The following is a 19,196-nucleotide window of genomic DNA, read 5'->3' on the forward strand; positions in this document are numbered from 1 at the left end:
TGTGACATTGTGCTGATGTACCATCTCTCCCTCCTTATGAGGATTGATGATGAATTGGTGATGGCAAATTTGGTTAGAAATTGGGATTGTGGATGAATTTGGTATAGGGGAAATATAGGGAGGACGAGACATAGTGACGGATTTGTAAATGTGTAGGCTTTTGTAAATACGGGGAGGGGCAAGGAGGCAGTATAGGTCACATGTGGGGGGCGTACGTAGGGACGAACCTTTCTCAGCTCGCTCCCATGCGCCCCTCATTCTGCATTGCCTTGTTTGATGTGTACCCTTGCGCCCTTACCCCTCGCTCACCTGTCTTCTCTGTCTTCCTTCCCCGACCCATGGATCGTGCTCTCCGAGCACTGAGGGGAGCGTGCGGGGGGGCCGCGTCGGTGTGCCCGAATCCTTGCAACCAGCTGCCTGCATCCAACCACCACTTATGGACCACATGTCTGTGGCTGAGCACCACTCATGGACCCCACGGGTTGGGGCATGGCCCCTCTGCTGGGACCGGCCACGATGGCCCAAGATCTTGCTTGCGGACCCGGTGAGGTGGCACCAAGCCCACAGGTGAACAACTCATAGTCGGCCCCTGTGGGCCATAAATAAAAAATGGACACGTTCTATGCTTTTTATATCCACCAAGTTGGCCGCCAGCAAGGAGAACAAGAAAGACAACATCTGGAAGGACAACGGCCAGCAGAGGGAGCCGAAGAGCAAGACCAGCATCAGTTTTTTTAGTTTTATCATGGAACTATGGTGACTGTGCACTCTGGTGCTTTATGGTGCTTTGGTGTTTTGGTGCACTTTATTGGTGCTGGTGCGTCGATGCAGTGCATGCTGTCTCCTCCCCTCTCACAGGATTTTCTTTTTGTTCCCCCAAAAGAAAAAATCACAGGTCCTGGGTTGCGTTGTGTAAATAATGAAATAATGTCACTTGTAAATAATGCTCCCCACCGTTCATGTTTAGTTTGAGAATTAATTCCGCAATTCGGTTACCTGTGGGCGTGAATCTGTTAGGCAGGGTGCAATGCAGCAGAGGGACATACTTATTTGTGTTTTAAAACTGTCACACTCAGGGTCAGGTTAATTGTAGAGGGAACTACACCTACGTGCCACACTAAGTAAAGGTTTATAGGCCCGGGCTGTGCCTGGAGGATGAGGGTGCAGTGTTGCGGATTTGAGAATCCTGTAATTGTTGTAAATATGCCCCTCCAGTGATTCTTGTAAATACTTCCATTGTGTAAAGGTCAAAGGTCGTCCTTTTAGTTAGTCCATGTACAAGCACGCAGGCCACCATATACCCTTCAAAATAGTTATTTCCTTCTAAATAGAAAAAGGGCCGACGGTGGGATCCACAACAATATGTATATATATATATATATATATATATATATATATATATATATATATATATATATATTGTTACAGACGCGGTTGTGGATGTTGGTTTACCGAGCGGTTTGGTATGACCGCGCCTGCACGTTTACCCGATTATACTCGAACCTTGGCCGAGTCGCGCTACGCTAGATCAATGAAGGAAAAGGACACAACGGCTGGGATTAAAATGACACGACACCAGGGATACGGTTCTCAAGACCTCCGGAGGAGGTTATATTATGGCGGAAGGTTAGATTACAGGAATGAGAGGGACAGCATAGGAAGATAGGCACTTAAACACGGTCTTATAATAGCCCCGACAGACGACAGATAAACAGGACAAAGGCTGACTCACACGGGGATTGATGGCAAGGAAAGCGGGTAGTCGATGGCTCAAGGTGCACTCTTGGCTCAAGGACAGAATCGACCCGGTCCGGTCCAGAGATGTGGGAGGTCTCTCTCAGCGCTCGAGGTCGCTACTTGTCTCTTCTTCAAGCTCGGGGCGCATCTGACCTCACATCCGGTAAGTCGCTGCGCATATCCGGCGGGGAGTGACACGCCCTCGGCTAGTTAGCTCCGCCCCAGATGGAATCAGTCCGCCCTTCTTACTGGCTGCGGGGGGTTACCGGGCTCCGCCCCTGACGAGGGGCTGACAGCCAGCCCCTTCGTGGTAACCCCGTGGGCGCACATGGCAATGGCGGCTAACCAAGCCGGTGTGAGGACGCACACTCCCCGCGCCGCGCCGCCCCCAATCTCCTCTGTTGTTGTAGTTGTAGTTGTTGTTGTTGTTGTAGTTGTTGTTGTTGTTGTTGTTGTTGTTGTAGTTGTTGTTGTTGTTGTAGTTGTTTCATGGGGAAGATGGGAGGAGGTAAGGGGAGGTCCTAAACTCACTACTGGTGCCATACAATCACATTCTGGTGCAACGAAGAGTCAGAATTAATGGAAACGAGTCCTTAACTGACATAGACTAAGAATAACTAGCAAGATGTCCGAAAGTTGTCTACGTGAGATGCGGTGGACCTGGGCACGACATTTAATGGGGGAAAAAGGGGAAGGTCGGTTCTACAGAGTGTTATTTACAGGCAATGGGACTAGGGAATGGGGGATTGGGGATAGTTGGGGAGTATTGGGGAAATAGGGGAATATTTACAAGCGGATATGGAGGCCAAATGCCATATCCGCAACATTGCACCCTTCTCTACCCTCGGGGCGTCCCGACCCGATAAATTTTTACCTATTTTAGTGTGGCACTCAGATGTAGTTCCCTCTACTATTAACTCTACCCTGAGTGCGACAGTTTTACAGATATTCACAAATGAGTAAATATGTCCCCCTGCGACGTTGCACCCTTCTCCTCACAGAAACACGCCCACAGGATAACCGAATCGCGGCAAGAATTCGCAAACTAAACATACAGCCGGTAGGGAGCATTATTTACAAGACTACGCTGATATTTACACTACGATCCAGGACCTGTTTTTGGAGGAACACATGCAGATGTTATGCATAGAGAGAGCACGCATGCCAGCATCGATACACCAACCCACGAGTGCTCTGTGGCCTTACGGCCTTTAATAATGTGCAGAGCACCCCATCCAAGCACCAAAAGCACCACCCCATCACACAGTCAGCACCATCCGGTGCAGTCACCATTGTTCAATGAATAAAAATAACTTCAACAACCCCTAACCCTGCAGGTGTCTCTTGCTCTTCGTGTGGTGCACTTGGCCTTCTGGCTTCTTTCAAAAATAAAGAAAGGCGCCAACCGCGTCCATTTCTGTATTGTGGCCTTCAGTGGTGTCAACTAAAAGTGGTTCACCTGTATGGCATAGGTGCCACGTTGACCCATAGGTCCATCCACGGGTGGTGCTTGGCCGCAAAAGAACTGCGGTCCATTGTGGGTGGCCACCAAAATTGCGGTCCATATGGTGTATCGATCCAGGCAGCAAGCAGCGAAAGTGCAGGCCCACAACTGCGTAGCCAGCACCTCTCTCTCCTCTCTCTCTGCCCCAAAGCCAGATCCTCGGAGGTGGGAGACAAAAGAAGCAGACAAGTGAGTAAGGTGGTAAGGGCGCAAAAGTGCACGCAATGCAAGGTAATGCACACTGGGGGCACATGGGAACCAGGTGAGACAGGTACGTTCCTACCGTACGCCCCCCCCCCCCCACCAGGTAACCTACATGGCCCCTCCCTTACCCCTTACTGTATCCACAAAACACAACACTACCCATAAACATCTACTTTACAAATCAACAAACATCCCTACTGTCTTCCCCGTTCCTCCCATAAACCAAATTCGTCTTCTCTCCCTCCTAACCAATCAAATTTGCCATTTTCAACTTTCATCAAAATTTGCCATCTCCAACTCAACATCATAATTTGCCATTACCAATTCATCATCAGTCCCTCCTAGGGAGGGAGAGATGGAATCACCCCAATGTCTCATCCACGTCGTGATGCGTCTCACAAATCCAACAGCAATTCTCATTTCCTGCACCAAAACAAAGAAAACACAGGTGTGGAGTCATCATCATCACCACAGGTAAGTGGCTGCGTATAGTGCGACAGGTTCATCAATCCTAACTATTTCCTAAATGACTTTAACAACTTTACCTTACCCGGGGTCTTTCTCCGGCCAAACCATTGGCCCTCTTACACTATGGGTTCTAAAAACCAATGCCCATTGACCAAACTGTGGTGCTTTTCAATTTGGGGTCTCACTCCCCCGATTCATCTCCCGGTGCCCTCGCACAATTTCTGGGCTGTGGCGTGTACCTCTCCCAGCGGGTCTACCCACCTGCACACCTCCACCACTGCAGTTGCCTCCGAGCTTACCTGCTCCTTACCCTAACCTAACTACCTGGGGAAGGCCCTCTGGCGCTCTCCCCACTCGGTGCCCTCTCTGGCACTGGGCTGCCCGATCCGCACCCGGGATCCTCAGGCACCCACTCACAACTACCGGCTCCCAGAGCCCACCTGCGGCCTCACCTGGCCGACATCCTCACAGTGGTGGAGTGCCCAACCAACTACACACACTAACAGGCTACACGCCCAGCCATTTCCACAACACTAATGCACCCATCCACAATACCATTCTGTCACCCGCACCACAGATGCCAATATCCAACCACAATTTACCTGTACCCTCTACCTAACACTTACACTACCCGCCCCGGGTACTCGTGAAAGGGGTCCACTCTTCCCCCATCCACACCTTCGCACCATGCACACCACTCCGTACCACTTACTCCAACTCTCTCCACACCACTCATTCTCTGCTCCATATATTCCACACACCTGCACTTGCACACCTGTGCTCTCACACCTGGTGCCACCTGCACCCTTCTCTCCCCAAGCGCATTCGCGCTGATCCACACACTCACTACTCATACACTGCTCCACACACCTGTCCAGCTCTCACACCTGTGCAATCACACCTGTTCAATTCTCACACAGCATCATCTCATCTAACTACTCCCCTCTGAAACTTGCGCTTCCCAGTCGTCCCTTTAAACTATTGCGCTCCCACGTCATTATCATCCACACTAATCTACCTGCGTCCCCACTACAGGTATCAGTCACTAACTAAACTTAACGTTACCTAATGTCATCTTCGCTAGATCCCTACAATATAACCTAACCCACCCGGGCTAGTTTTCACTGCCATACACCCCATAAGCTATTGCTCCTTTGCCCCCACTTGGGAAGGGTGGCAGGGATGCCAGCCTTACCCACCGGGCCCAGCGCTCACTACCAATTTTGCACATCAAATTTCAACAAATCAAAAATTTGCCAATCATCTGCCAATCACTGTACCATTACCAATCATCACTCTGCCAATCCTTTGCCAATCATCAAATTTTGTTTTTCTCTAATTTTGGGGCCAAAACACTATCCTCATCACCCAGTCTACTCACTAATGCCTCTCGGTGCGCCAATTCCTGTCCAAAGCCCGGCTTCGTAAAGCCAAGCCATGAATGCGGGTTGTTCTGTGCCAGCGGCTGGATGCGTCCGGCACTCGGTGCAGGGACGGGGGCTTACTCGGGCCGAGATCCCACGCACCATCTCGGCGTGGAGCCATCCAATGTCCCGATCTCGACCTGCCGGACTGCCTCAACAAAAAGTGGTCGCCATGACGACCCTTTCTATCGGGCTGCCCGCTCCGCCTAGTGGAGCACGGACGCGGCCGTTCAAAGCGAGGCCCAGCACGCACCGAGGGCCCGATTCGGCTAAAAGTCGCTCTAACCTCTAAACCGGTTACCGTCGATGCTTCACCTGGACGCTTACACCCCGCAGCCCGTTCCTTGCTCACACATCCAGCCGTTCCCATGCTCCTCGTACCTTTCCTTACACACCCAGGTACCCTCATTCCACTCACAGCCTTGGTCACACACCTGACCACCGAACACTTTGGCACACATTCGTTGGTAGCACACCTCACCAACACACCTCTTCGCACCTCCTCCTCGGTCACCTCCTCTGTGACAATCACAGGTGTGCTCTCATTCACACACCCAACCACGTGCCTCACCACCAACTCCAGCGTGCATTCCCACTCACGCTCTACCATTCCAGGTGTGCATCCTTCCATCCCAGGTGTACATCCTCGCTCACCTGTCACAACCAACTCACTCTCCTTGTCACTCTCAATACTCTCACCTCCATTCGTGACCGCGCACTCACCCTTACTCTCGACAGCACACTCTTTCCTCATGCACCTGTCCGTCACACACCTTTCTCGCGCACACTCTCCCGTTACACCCTCTGTAACACTTACCACACCGCGCTTCCATGTGCTCCCTCGCACACGCGCTACGACCGACTCACTCTCGCCAGCACCCTCACTCCTTGGCACGCACTTTTTCCTCACACACCCCAGAGTCGGACTTTCTCGCACACCTCCTTTTTCGCACACCAGACCTATCGCACACTTCACCAACGGCCTCTCACGAACACCCGGGTCTATCTCGACCCCCAAGCTTATTAAATCCCCTGGCGCATCATACGCACGACCATATTGGTCACCACTTACACCAGGTCCTCTTCCTCTTCGCTTCTCCTCCATCACCTGCGAATCCCTCATCCGGTTAATGAGCACATCATCACGATCCAAACACAGACTTTGGACCAATTCTTTTATCTCCTCTTTTATCTCTTTCTTATCCCCTCTCCGTCGCTTCTTAATTTCGCTCACCCCTTCTTCCACTTCTTCTAATTTCTGCTTCACCTCCTTTATTCCCCGGTACGTCTCCTCAAGCTCGTCCTCCAAGGCTACCTTGACCGTTTCCATGTGCGTCCTCACCTGCCGGTCCTTCGTCTCCATTACCTCTATCACCTCGTCCAACCTCGTTGTCAGTCCCTCACGTACCATCTGACATTGCCTCTTTGTCGCTATCAAGTCGTTTTTTATGTCGTTTTGTGTCGCTTTTAACCCTCCTAATACCGCAGTGTTCCTTTGAACCTGCTCCACTAACTCCGTCTGTCCCACCGTCAGCTGCTCCACCTCCTGCGTCAGGTCCTCTATGCCCCCTTGTAACTTTACAGTCCCCTTTCTCACCTCCTTCTCCATGTGCTCCTTACAGTGCCTCACCTCCTCGCGCACTCCTCCGACCTCCTCACTCACCCCTCTTCTGATCTCCTCTCCCATCACTTGCATCTCCTGCCCAGATGCCACCCTCATCTGCTCCATTTCCTCCCTGTGAGCATCCAGTTTGGTTTCTACCCCCATTCTAACCCCCTCTATCTGCTGCCCCATTTGGTTAACTTCCCTTTCCGCTTGGTCCCTCATGTCCCTCAATTTGCCTTCCATCCTGTTTTCTAACCCCTCTAACCCATTTTTCACTCCCTCTATCTGATTCTCCTGGGCAGCCATTCTATTTTCTACCCCCATTAACCCATTTCTCACCTCTTTTATCCCGTTGTCTAACCCCTCAAAATTATTGTCTAACTTCCCAATTTTATTGTCTAACTCCTCAAAATTATTGTCCAACTTCCCAAATTTCTTGTCTAATCCCTTAAAATTATTGTCTAACCCCTCACCGGTACCCCTCGCTTCGTCCCTCATTACCCCCATTTGGTTTTCTAATCGCTCACTATCAGCCCTTATTCCCACAATTTGGTTTCCCAATCGCTCACCCTGAGCATCCATCCGGTTCCCCATTACCCCCATTTGGCCCTCTAATCGCTCACCCTGAGCCCTCATTCCCACAATTTGGTCTCCCATTCGTTCCATAAGGGCCCTCATTTGCAGGAGGAAAAGGTTCGAATCCACCAGGGGCGCTGCCACGGTCGCGGGCGCGGTGACCAGCGAGGCGCCATTTTGCGCCCCCGCAACGTCGGGCGCAACGACGCTATTTTGTGTGTCTGCTACCCTCGCTGCTTCGCTCTCCTCGCGTCCCTCAATTTGGTCCTGGACCGACCCTGCCTCACTCTTCTCTACCGGAACCCAGCTGTCTTGATCCGCCATAGCGCGACTTTCAAAATTCGGGTTTTTATTTCCGTAAAACAAAATCAAATTTCGCCGTTATAATTTCGAGCGCTGGAAACGCGCTCCGGATCGAATTCTACCTCCCCAACACCAATTGTTACCCTAGTGGTACAATTGGTGTTCCAAAATTTGGGCTAAATGAATTTAGTCCCAGGTCCGAATCCGACACTCCTGACACCAAATGTTACAGACGCGGTTGTGGATGTTGGTTTACCGAGCGGTTTGGTATGACCGCGCCTGCACGTTTACCCGATTATACTCGAACCTTGGCCGAGTCGCGCTACGCTAGATCAATGAAGGAAAAGGACACAACGGCTGGGATTAAAATGACACGACACCAGGGATACGGTTCTCAAGACCTCCGGAGGAGGTTATATTATGGCGGAAGGTTAGATTACAGGAATGAGAGGGACAGCATAGGAAGATAGGCACTTAAACACGGTCTTATAATAGCCCCGACAGACGACAGATAAACAGGACAAAGGCTGACTCACACGGGGATTGATGGCAAGGAAAGCGGGTAGTCGATGGCTCAAGGTGCACTCTTGGCTCAAGGACAGAATCGACCCGGTCCGGTCCAGAGATGTGGGAGGTCTCTCTCAGCGCTCGAGGTCGCGACTTGTCTCTTCTTCAAGCTCGGGGCGCATCTGACCTCACATCCGGTAAGTCGCTGCGCATATCCGGCGGGGAGTGACACGCCCTCGGCTAGTTAGCTCCGCCCCAGATGGAATCAGTCCGCCCTTCTTACTGGCTGCGGGGGGTTACCGGGCTCCGCCCCTGACGAGGGGCTGACAGCCAGCCCCTTCATGGTAACCCCGTGGGCGCACATGGCAATGGCGGCTAACCAAGCCGGTGTGAGGACGCACACTCCCCGCGCCGCGCCGCCCCCAATCTCCTCTGTTGTTGTAGTTGTAGTTGTTGTTGTTGTTGTAGTTGTTGTTGTTGTTGTTGTTGTTGTTGTAGTTGTTGTTGTTGTTGTAGTTATTTCATGGGGAAGATGGGAGGAGGTAAGGGGAGGTCCTAAACTCACTACTGGTGCCATACAATCACATTCTGGTGTCCGATAGTTGTCTACGTGAGATGCGGTGGACCTGGGCACGACATTTAATGGGGGAAAAAGGGGAAGGTCGGTTCTACAGAGTGTTATTTACAGGCAATGGGACTAGGGAATGGGGGATTGGGGATAGTTGGGGAGTATTGGGGAAATAGGGGAATATTTACAAGCGGATATGGAGGCCAAATGCCATATCCGCAACAATATATATATATATATATATATATATATATATATATATATATATATATATATATATATATATATATATATATATATATATATATATATATACAGACGGCATTTAATATGGAATTATTTTTTTTGTGGGGGTGAACTTACTTTTCAAGATGACTTAGAACCAACATTTCATTGGAATTATGTTTAATTATTCTAGATTTTGTTAATGTGACCTTTAAAAGAAACAAAAACCACATTTGACATTTCTAAGCAAATAAATTGATCGTTGAAAGTGATGTAAACTGATATCGAACTCAATTCACGGACAGTACTGTGTTAAACTTCTGTACGTTTTCCAGAAGTATGTCTTTATTTTGCACATTAGCCAAAAAAAAATTCAACAAAAACAAAACCTAAATTATGACTGGGATTACGGACAGTAAAATTACAGTTCAGTACTTCGTGTAACCCCCACGAGCATTCAGGAGAGCACGTACATGTTGAGGCATGCTGTTCACGAGATTTGCCAAGGTTTGGACAGGAATCGCTTGCCATGCAGTGACAATAGCCTGCTGCAATTCACGCACAGAGGTCGGCTGCTGGTCCAAGTGGTCGATTTGACGCGTTAATTCTGCCCACAAGTTCTCTATCGGATTCATATCCAGGGAGATGGCAGGCCACTCCATATGCTCTACACCACGGTCAGCAAGAAAATGTTGGATCATGCGAGCACGATGAGGCTGTGCATTGTCATCCTGGAAGACAAAGTTTCCTCGAAAGGCTGCACGAGCAAATGGAAGCAATGTTTATTCCAGAATGGCCCTGTACTTGAACTGGTTCAGGTTTCCATTCAGAACAACCAGGTCAGTTTTGCCCCCTGCATGAAAAGCAGCCCAAACGGTCACCCCACCACCTCCAGCTTGGACTCTTGGCACTATACAATCTTCGATGTGGGCTTCATGCACTTGTCTGCGCACTCGCACATGGCCATCTTGACGATAGACCAGAAATCTAGACTCGTCACTGAAGGTCACGTGATTCCAGTGTCCTGGCTGCCATTGACGGTGCTCTCTGGCCCACTGCAATCGGCGCTGGCTGTGTTGTCTGGTCAGGCGTGGCTTTCTCAAGGGACGCCTGGCATGATAGCCTGCTTGAACCAGTCGTTGGTTGACTAGCCATCTGGATACAGGCACATTTGTCAGTTGCTGCCACTCAGCCCTAAGCCGATTAGCTGACTTGGTACGGCCATTGCAGACTAACCGGTGCAGCTGGCGATCATCTCTCCTTGTGGTTCTGCGTGGATGTCCTGGCCTCGGTATTGGAGTAGGGACACCCCTCTGAGCATTTCGTTTCAGGATCTTTGACACCTGACCTTGAGTGATGCCATACTGCCGAGCAATAGCACGCTGTTTCATGCCAGAATTTCGTGAAGCCACCACTCCATGACAAACAGCATTGTCAAGTTGACGGACAATCTCCAGAGGAAGCGGCAATAACTTTTGTAGACGTGCAGCAGTTGTTTTCCACTAATACAGAACGCAACAACCCTTATATACCCGATTGTGAAGCCAATCGTCAAATGTACCTGTCCTTACATTTTGTCACGCCACCTGTGATATAATCCTGTTATTGACTTCTTGCTGCGAAAGACAATCAGTGACATGGTTCTTTCAACAAAGACATCACCGAAGGGTAAAAGAAACTCACCAGATTGATATACTGAGTTCAGAAAGTAAACCCAAGTCAAGAAAAAAAAAATATTCCATATTAAATGCCAAGTCTGTATATATATATATATATATATATATATATATATATATATATATATATATATATATATATATATATATATATATATATATATATATATACATATATATATATATATATATATATATATACTGTATACATATATATATATATATATATATATATATATATATATATATATATATATATATATATATATATATGTATATATATAATTATAGAGATGTGTATGTCTAATGGTCTGATAAGGTTAACTGTTATTGTAATTCAATAATTGGCATTTTGTTGTTTGACAATTTTTCACCCAAAGGCACATTCGTCTCTAAACTGTCTAGCGTGGGTTAGAACCTCGACCCAGCTACAAACTGCCACCCTGGTGTTTCTGCATTCTTGTTTCGACTTGTGCACAATCCATCCAACGGACATTCAAACCGGGTGTCCCTTCTGCTAGTATTACTTGGTGGAAGACTTTTGACCCCAACCCTAACGATTCTTCGGTGTTTTGGCGAAGATGAGGCACTCTCAGCGAATTACAAATTCCAGACCAAATGTGCAGGGGCACTGCATCAGGGCACTGCCACACCTGAGTAATCATGCTAATAGCGGCTGAATTCAGAACTGAGTCCCAGTGCAAAATGCATTCACGAACGACCACCTCGAGGCCTCCACTAAACACACACACACTCTTATCTGCAGCACAGGCTAGATGCAGGGTGGGAATTGCCTTTGGGCCATCAATTCGTTACTTATGAAGGAGGAGAGACGAGGGAGGGTGTAAAAACAATCTATATAATTGAGAAACAGATAGGGGGAGGGTGGATGGGGGTGAGGCAACAGAATACCACACCACATTTGCCTATGTAATTGGTATATGGTCTTTTTCTGCACTTCTTGTGAGGTTTTTAATGGTATACTGATCAGTAGGGGCCTACTATTATGAGCTGGAACCTGCATTATTGTAGGAGAATATCCTAGATTATCGTGAACTGCAGGAGTAGCGATTCATCGATGTTCCTCCGAGAGACGTTAACTCGGCGTCCTGTCTGCTAGGTTTCGGGTGTGGACGTGAAAGATCCGAAAGTGTCTTTCACGAAGAGTAGGCGAGCTATCTGAAAATTCCTGCACCAAAAAATATTCCCCCAATAATACAAATTCCTGCACCAAAAATATTCCCCCAATAATACAAATTCCTGCACCAAAAAATATTCCCCCAAAATACAAATTCCTGCACCAAATATATTCCCTCAAAAATACAAATTCCTGCACCAAAAAATATTCCCTCAAAAATACAAATTCCTGCACCAAAAATATTCACTCAAAAATACAAATTCCTGCACCAAAAAGTATTCCCCCAAAAATATAAATTCTTGCACCAAAAAATATTCCCCCAATACAAATTCCTGCACCAAAAATATTCCCTCAAAAATACAAGTTCCTGCACCAAAAGCATATTCCCCCAAAATACAAATTCCTGCACCAAACAATATTCCCCCAATAATACAAATTCCTGCACCAAAACATATTCCCCCAAAAATACAATTTCCTGCACCAAAAAATATTCCCTCAAAAATACAAATTCCTGCACCAAAAAAATATTCCCCCAAAAATAAAAATTCCTGCACCAAAAAATATTCCCCCAATAATACAAATTCCTGCACCAAAATATATTCCCCCAAAAATACAAATTCCTGCACAAAAAAATATTCCCCCAATAATACAAATTCCTGCACCAAAAAATATTCCCCCAATAATACAAATTCCTGCATCAAAAAATATTCCCCCAATAATACAAATTCCTGCATCAAAAATATTCCCCCAAAAATACAAATTCCTGCACCAAAAAATATTCTCTCAAAAATACAAATTCCTGCACAAAAAAATATTCCCTCAAAAATACAAATACCTGCACCAAAAAATATTCCCCCAATAATACAAATTCCTGCACCAAAAAAGATTCCCCCATTAATACAAATTCCTGCATCAAAAATATTCCCCCAATAATACAAATTCCTGCACCAAAAAAGATTCCCCCAATAATACAAATTCCTGCACCAAAAAATGTTCCCCCAATAATACAAATTCCTGCACCAAAAAATATTCCCTCAAAAATACAAATTCCTGCACCAAAAAATATTCCCCCAATAATAAAAATTCCTGCACCAAAAAATATTCCCCCAAAAATACAAATTCCTGCACCAAAAAAATATTCCCCCAATAATAAAAATTCCTGCACCAAAAATATTCACTCAAAAATACAAATTCCTGCACCAAAAATATTCCCCCAATAATAAAAATTCCTGCACCAAAAAATATTCCCCCAATAATAAAAATTCCTGCACCAAAAAATATTCCCCCAATAATACAAATTCCTGCACCAAAAAATATTCCCCCAATAATACAAATTCCTGCACCAAAAATATTCACTCAAAAATACAAATTCCTGCACCAAAAATATTCCCCCAATAATACAAATTCCTGCACTAAAAAAGATTTTTAAAAAAATACAAATTCCTGCACCAAAAATATTCCCCCAATAATATAAATTCCTGCACCAAAAAATATTCCCCCAATAATAAAAATTCCTGCACCAAAAATATTCCCCCAATAATAAAAATTCCTGCACCAAAAAAGATTTAAAAAAAAATACAAATTCCTACACAATCAGTCGAATATATTGTGTTGGAGTGGCGATAGCTTTCCAGGATTGTAATGCCAGGTAAGAACTGACACTCCATATAGAGTTTGACTCCATGGTACATAAGTAGGACATAGGAATGTTTATCAACTTGAAAAGGGGTTATTATAGTTTTGTAGTTTTACTCCCGTCTTTGTCTAATCCATTATCCAGAAACCAGGAATGTTGAGAGAAAATGTTGACATGACTATTTGGAAGCACCATTATCAAGAACAGTGTGGATGGATTGCGAACGCTGGTCTTCGGTCGTGCCTAGTAGGAGGACGTGGAAAAAAAGTGACCATTGGATTGGAATTAGCTTGTATTTTGGGGCTAGGTATAGGCCTTGACTTTTAGCATTAGCGGCAGATGATATAAACTGGGTTTCATCTGGGATGAAGACTGAGGAATGGAGGCCATTCCAACTGTGAAAGATGCGTGGTTGAGGATGGTATCGTGCATTGGCTATCACTAGTTGGGGCCTCACTCCAGGGTGCCTGTATATATTGTTGTGGAAATGACTCCTAGTGGGTTAAAGATGCTTAATATAGCGTAGTTATTTCCTTAAGGTAAATGTTTAGCCTACGCGTAAAGTAATTAATTGTGATATTAGGTATGCGTCACTTATGTAATCTATATATATATATAAAACACAGTGTGTGTGTGTGTGTGTGTGTGTGTGTGTGTGTGTGTGTGTGTGTGTGTGTGTGTGTGTGTGTGTGTGTGTGTGTGTGTCTGTGTGTGTGTGTGTGTGTGTGTGTAATGTTACCGATAGACTCCGAAACGGAGAGGCTTACGTGCTTGATATTTGGCATAGACATGGCCATTGAGCCTGGGACGAACATGGCCGAACTCAAAATATTTGACGATCCATATTTTTTATTCATATTTACCTCAGCGCATTTCAGCGCACGGAATCAACGGAATCAGAGCAGGTGGGCGCTGATTCGCTCAGAGCGATCACGTGATGACGCTATGAAGCTATGACGCTATGAACGATATGAGGCTATGAACGCTATGACGCTTGAACGCTATGACGCTATGAAATAAAAATCGCTATGACGCTATGAAAGGCTATGAACGCTATGACGCTATGACGCTATGAACGATATGACGCTATGAACGCTATGAACGCTATGACGCTATGAAAAAAAAAATCGCTATGACGCTATGAAACGCTATGAACGCTATGACGCTATGACGCTATGAACGATATGACGCTATGAACGCTATGAACGCTATGACGCTATGAAAAAAACAATCGCTTTGACGCTATGAAACGCTATGAACGCTATGACGCTATGAACGCTATGACGCTATGACGCTATGACGCTATGAAAAAAAAATCGCTATGACGCTATGAATGCTATGACGCTATGAAAAAAAAAATCGCTCGCTTTGCCAAGGGGCTCGCTCCCCCCCGTTCCCCTCCCCTCCCCTTCCCCCTCCCCCTCCCCTCCCCCGCCCGGCAATGCCGGGTACTTCTGCTAGTCGTAAATAGTTAGACGACTTCCACCTTCTCCGTCCAAAATGTCCTTTTTAGCATTTAGGTGGGCCTTCCTCCTATATTTTAGGTGGGAAAAGCCAGCTCAGCCCTCGGCGCCGATCCCATAGCACCAAGACCATCAGGGTGAGGGTCAGCAAAGGGTTGCTCTGCCCCCTGGGCTGAATGACGGCCAATGGTGAGTGAGAGAGAGGAGGGACGGAGGGCATCATTGGTGATGTGCGTGGCAGAGCTTATAAAAGATGAAGGTGAGAAAGATCGGTGAGGGTGTATTTTTTACCAAATAGTAATGTTGAATATTTGAAGGAAAATAAACTGTGCTAACGTGTACAATGCAGGTGGCACAGGTGACCTCAACCATGATAATGCAATGCCATCATTTCATCATCATGAGCATAACTTACGACAGGTAAATCCTCAGCCATCACAAGATCAGCAGCCAATGTATACTTAGAAATGTCATAGTGGATGATGGCATCATCATAGGTTTCATACTGGCAGATGCAGCATCCAACTACCTTCTCATCCAAGATGTCACAAACTACCTTTTGATCAACCTGGGTTCGTGAGTTTCTCTTTGATGTTGTTTCTCGCCAACATTTGCCTTTTCTCACATTTGAGAGCCATCCTTTTCAAAAGATCTGCTTTAATTTGACTGCACCGCTTCCGTTTCAACTGCCCCTGCCTTCTCCCAAAAGTCACACCCATCATTATCAACCTATCTCGTTTTTTCAGGTTTCTTGCTTTCAAGGTAATCCACAACCTCGTTTTTCTGGGCCCAGATTCGTGAGGATATGTAGAAAAAGGTTGTGTTCGGAGCATGCTCCTTTGCTGCACTAAACATGCCCATGATTTCTTCTGCATCTATGTTGTGGGAGCGTGCTGATTCTGCTCCTTCCTGAGCTGGTCTGTAATCTTGATGTTGAAATACCCCCTTTGTACTGCTTCAACTGGTCTCCTGAAGTTTTGCAAGTGTCTCGTCACTGTCAGCCAGCAGAATGATAAAGATGTCAGTCTTCGTAGAGAAACCACTAAATCTAGGAGGATCTTCAATGGCCATTTTGATTACCCCGATGACACCTTGCACCATCTCAATACCATCAATTGGCTTACCTGACTGTCCACTGAAATATAAAACAGCTGTTCACCACCATCTCTTATCTTCCCCCATCCAAAACCTTGATTTCTTCTACCCCCGTTAACCCCCTGGAGTCTACAAGCCGATTCTATCAGCTTTACGCATGCGCCGAAATGTCTACAAGCCGAATTTATCGGCTCTAACAGCATTCAAATTTACCACGCAATTACCGCCCAGAGTAGACTCCAGAGGGTTAATTCACCCCAAATACACTTTTTTTTTTTGAAATACGGACTTCTTTCCTGGAAGTTCCAGCAGTGTCTATGTGTTTCATACTTTCTCACCCCGACCCCCCCCCCCCCCCCCCGTCTTCCCACTAGAGTCCCTGTATAGAGAGAGTTGCGACATGAAGAGTCCGAAAAAAAAATTGGTCACGTGGTCTGTGGACGCCATGTTGTTTCCTGTCCGATCTTCGCGTGTTTCTGGCCTTGCGTTGAATACATACGAGGAACGCTCTATTTTATTGTCTGGCTTTGTTTGTTGTCTTTAATAATACTTATTAATGTGAGTATTGTCTTTAATACTCACACTCATTCTAATGACGCCAAATACTTCAGATCACACGCTGATAAGACTCTCCTTGTCTGTAATATAACTCATATTCCATACGGGGACAAAGCCATTTGCAACTCAGTACCTGCCCTCTGGAACAAACTACCTCCCAGCGGGCACACGACGTTGTTTCAACGTCGAATAACGGTTGGAATGAGGTCGCGACGTCGGACAACCAAAACCCAACCACATTAATACCTACATCAAAACCCGACAGTCATTCAACGTTGTTTCACCGTTGGCAACTTGGCTTGATTTTTTAGTCGAATAAATGACATTGTTGTGACATTGTATCAACGTTTATTCGACGTTGTTTCGACGTTGGAAAAATGACGTTGATCCAATTTGCAAATCCAACTCGTATTCAACCTCGGGTCCACGTCGAATCTTGACGTTCATTCAACGTGGATCCAATGTCTGTGTGCCTACTGGGCTATAACTATTCGGACCTCACACAACATAAAAACTTACAAATCAAAACTCAAAACACATTTATTTCCAAAGTAACTTAATTGTATTTTTTTTAAAGTAGCTTTAAGTCGTATTCTTCTAAGATTGTGTAATGTAAGTTGTAGTCTTCAAGATATGTTGTGAAGCGCTTTGTTCATTTCATGCTAAGGCGCTATATAAATACTGTTATTATTGTTATTATTATTATGTACATGTATGTAATTTGGAATAGTTTAGATGTACACCACACAACTAATTGTACATTGCTATGAAAAACGGGTATGTTTTACGTGCATACTCTTCCATTGCAAGTCTGGATTACAATTTCTGGGCCTTTTATATAATTACAATTTAATTGTGCATATGTATTTCTCCCGGTGCGCCGACATGAAAAGTTAAATTACTTTTTTATTTTCATATTTAAAATCAACATTTCTGCCATTTGTCAAGATGGTTTTAAGGCAATCTTGTTATAATAATAGGAATTTATATAGCGTAAATTGCAGGAGCCTCTAAGCGCTTAGAAAAGAGAAGAAAGCCAACGAGATGAAGATACAAATACAAATTATACAAGAAGAAAACCTAAGATATAATCAGATGTAGGCATTTTCAAATAAATGAGTCTTTAACAGAGATTTGAAAATGTTCACATTGTCGGCTTTGTGTGCATGCATGCTCGTCAAGAAAGTAAGACGCAAGAGAGCAAGTAGTCCAGAAAATGATAGGCACTTCCTGTTCCCTCTTTCCCTTTTATTCCTTTTCCGCCTCTCCTCCCTCTCCTCCCTCTCCCCACATAAAACTACATTTCTGAACAAAGATTATTGCAATAAACAAAATCCGATTCTTATCTTGGACTAAGAGAAAATCATATCAAAAGCGAGGGGCACGGTGCAAATCACAAATTACACAATGTAGGCACTCAAATTTTGTACTGGGTTACACACAATGATAATGTATACACACGAGCGGGCAGTGCACTAGTGCGTGGCGCAAACAATGGAAACAAAATGGCTTCTAATTCCGGGTTGTCGTAACTCTCTCTATACAGGGACTCTACTTCCCACGCCTCCTCCCCCCAAGCCCTCTCCCTCCCACAGATTTTCCGTTGTCCCTGTTCTCTGCTGTTGTACTTGTGTGCTTCCCTCTCTCCCCATCTTGTCTCCCGCTCCCTTTTTTGTGTTTTGTGTGTCCGTTTGTTTGTTTTTGTGATTGATGTTAGCTGTTACACGAGCCTCGATCTTGTATACAAAACAAACAAACCGGGACCCTGTGTTGTGGGTGAAGGAAAATGGCGGATGGCGCGCTTCCGGTTGCTTCACGACCATTCATCCAATAGGTGGGGGCGGAGTGACGTCACTTCTGCTTAGTAACGGCGTCACGTGCCCTAGAGCGATGAAAACAATCACGCCGCATGCTTGCAGTGTGTGTGCTTTGTGTTTGCAGACTTGCGCAGGAAAGTGCTGGATTTTGTGTTGTTGCAACGGTTTAACTTACGACTTTCGTCACATACTACTGGCAATTTATATCAGCATGTCTTACAACTATTTTGACAATCTTCCAAGCGAAGCTAAAGAGAGATACGAGACCAAATTATCGGCAATTAGCCTTGCAATTTGTCCGTACCGGTTAGCGGCAAGTTCCTGGATCAACGACCCGACGGCCTGGCCGGATGTTCAGTTCGCAGATGTGTACATGTACCTCACGAGTCACGAGCACACCAGGTAGTACAACCGGGTACTTTCACCCTCTGACACCTGACAACCGAACGGCCGATGGAAGCAAACACGCGTAGCAATGCGTGTGTACATGTTTATACATGCGCGATACACACAACAGTTACTTACTTATATTTTCAGTAGCTGTGATGTAATGAAAATACGAACTGAAGTTAAAAGTAATAGTTTATATTTAAACTTACCCAGCCATGCAAGTGCAGTGGGCAGCTTGCACTACTCCGTCACTGTTTGTGGCTAGCCATGGGCGATGTGAAAGGTCATTAGCCCGCTGTGA

The sequence above is a fragment of the Myxine glutinosa genome, chromosome 2 (assembly GCF_964187855.1).
Source record: "Myxine glutinosa chromosome 2, kmMyxGlut1.1, whole genome shotgun sequence".
In the NCBI taxonomy this organism is placed as follows: domain Eukaryota; kingdom Metazoa; phylum Chordata; class Myxini; order Myxiniformes; family Myxinidae; genus Myxine; species Myxine glutinosa.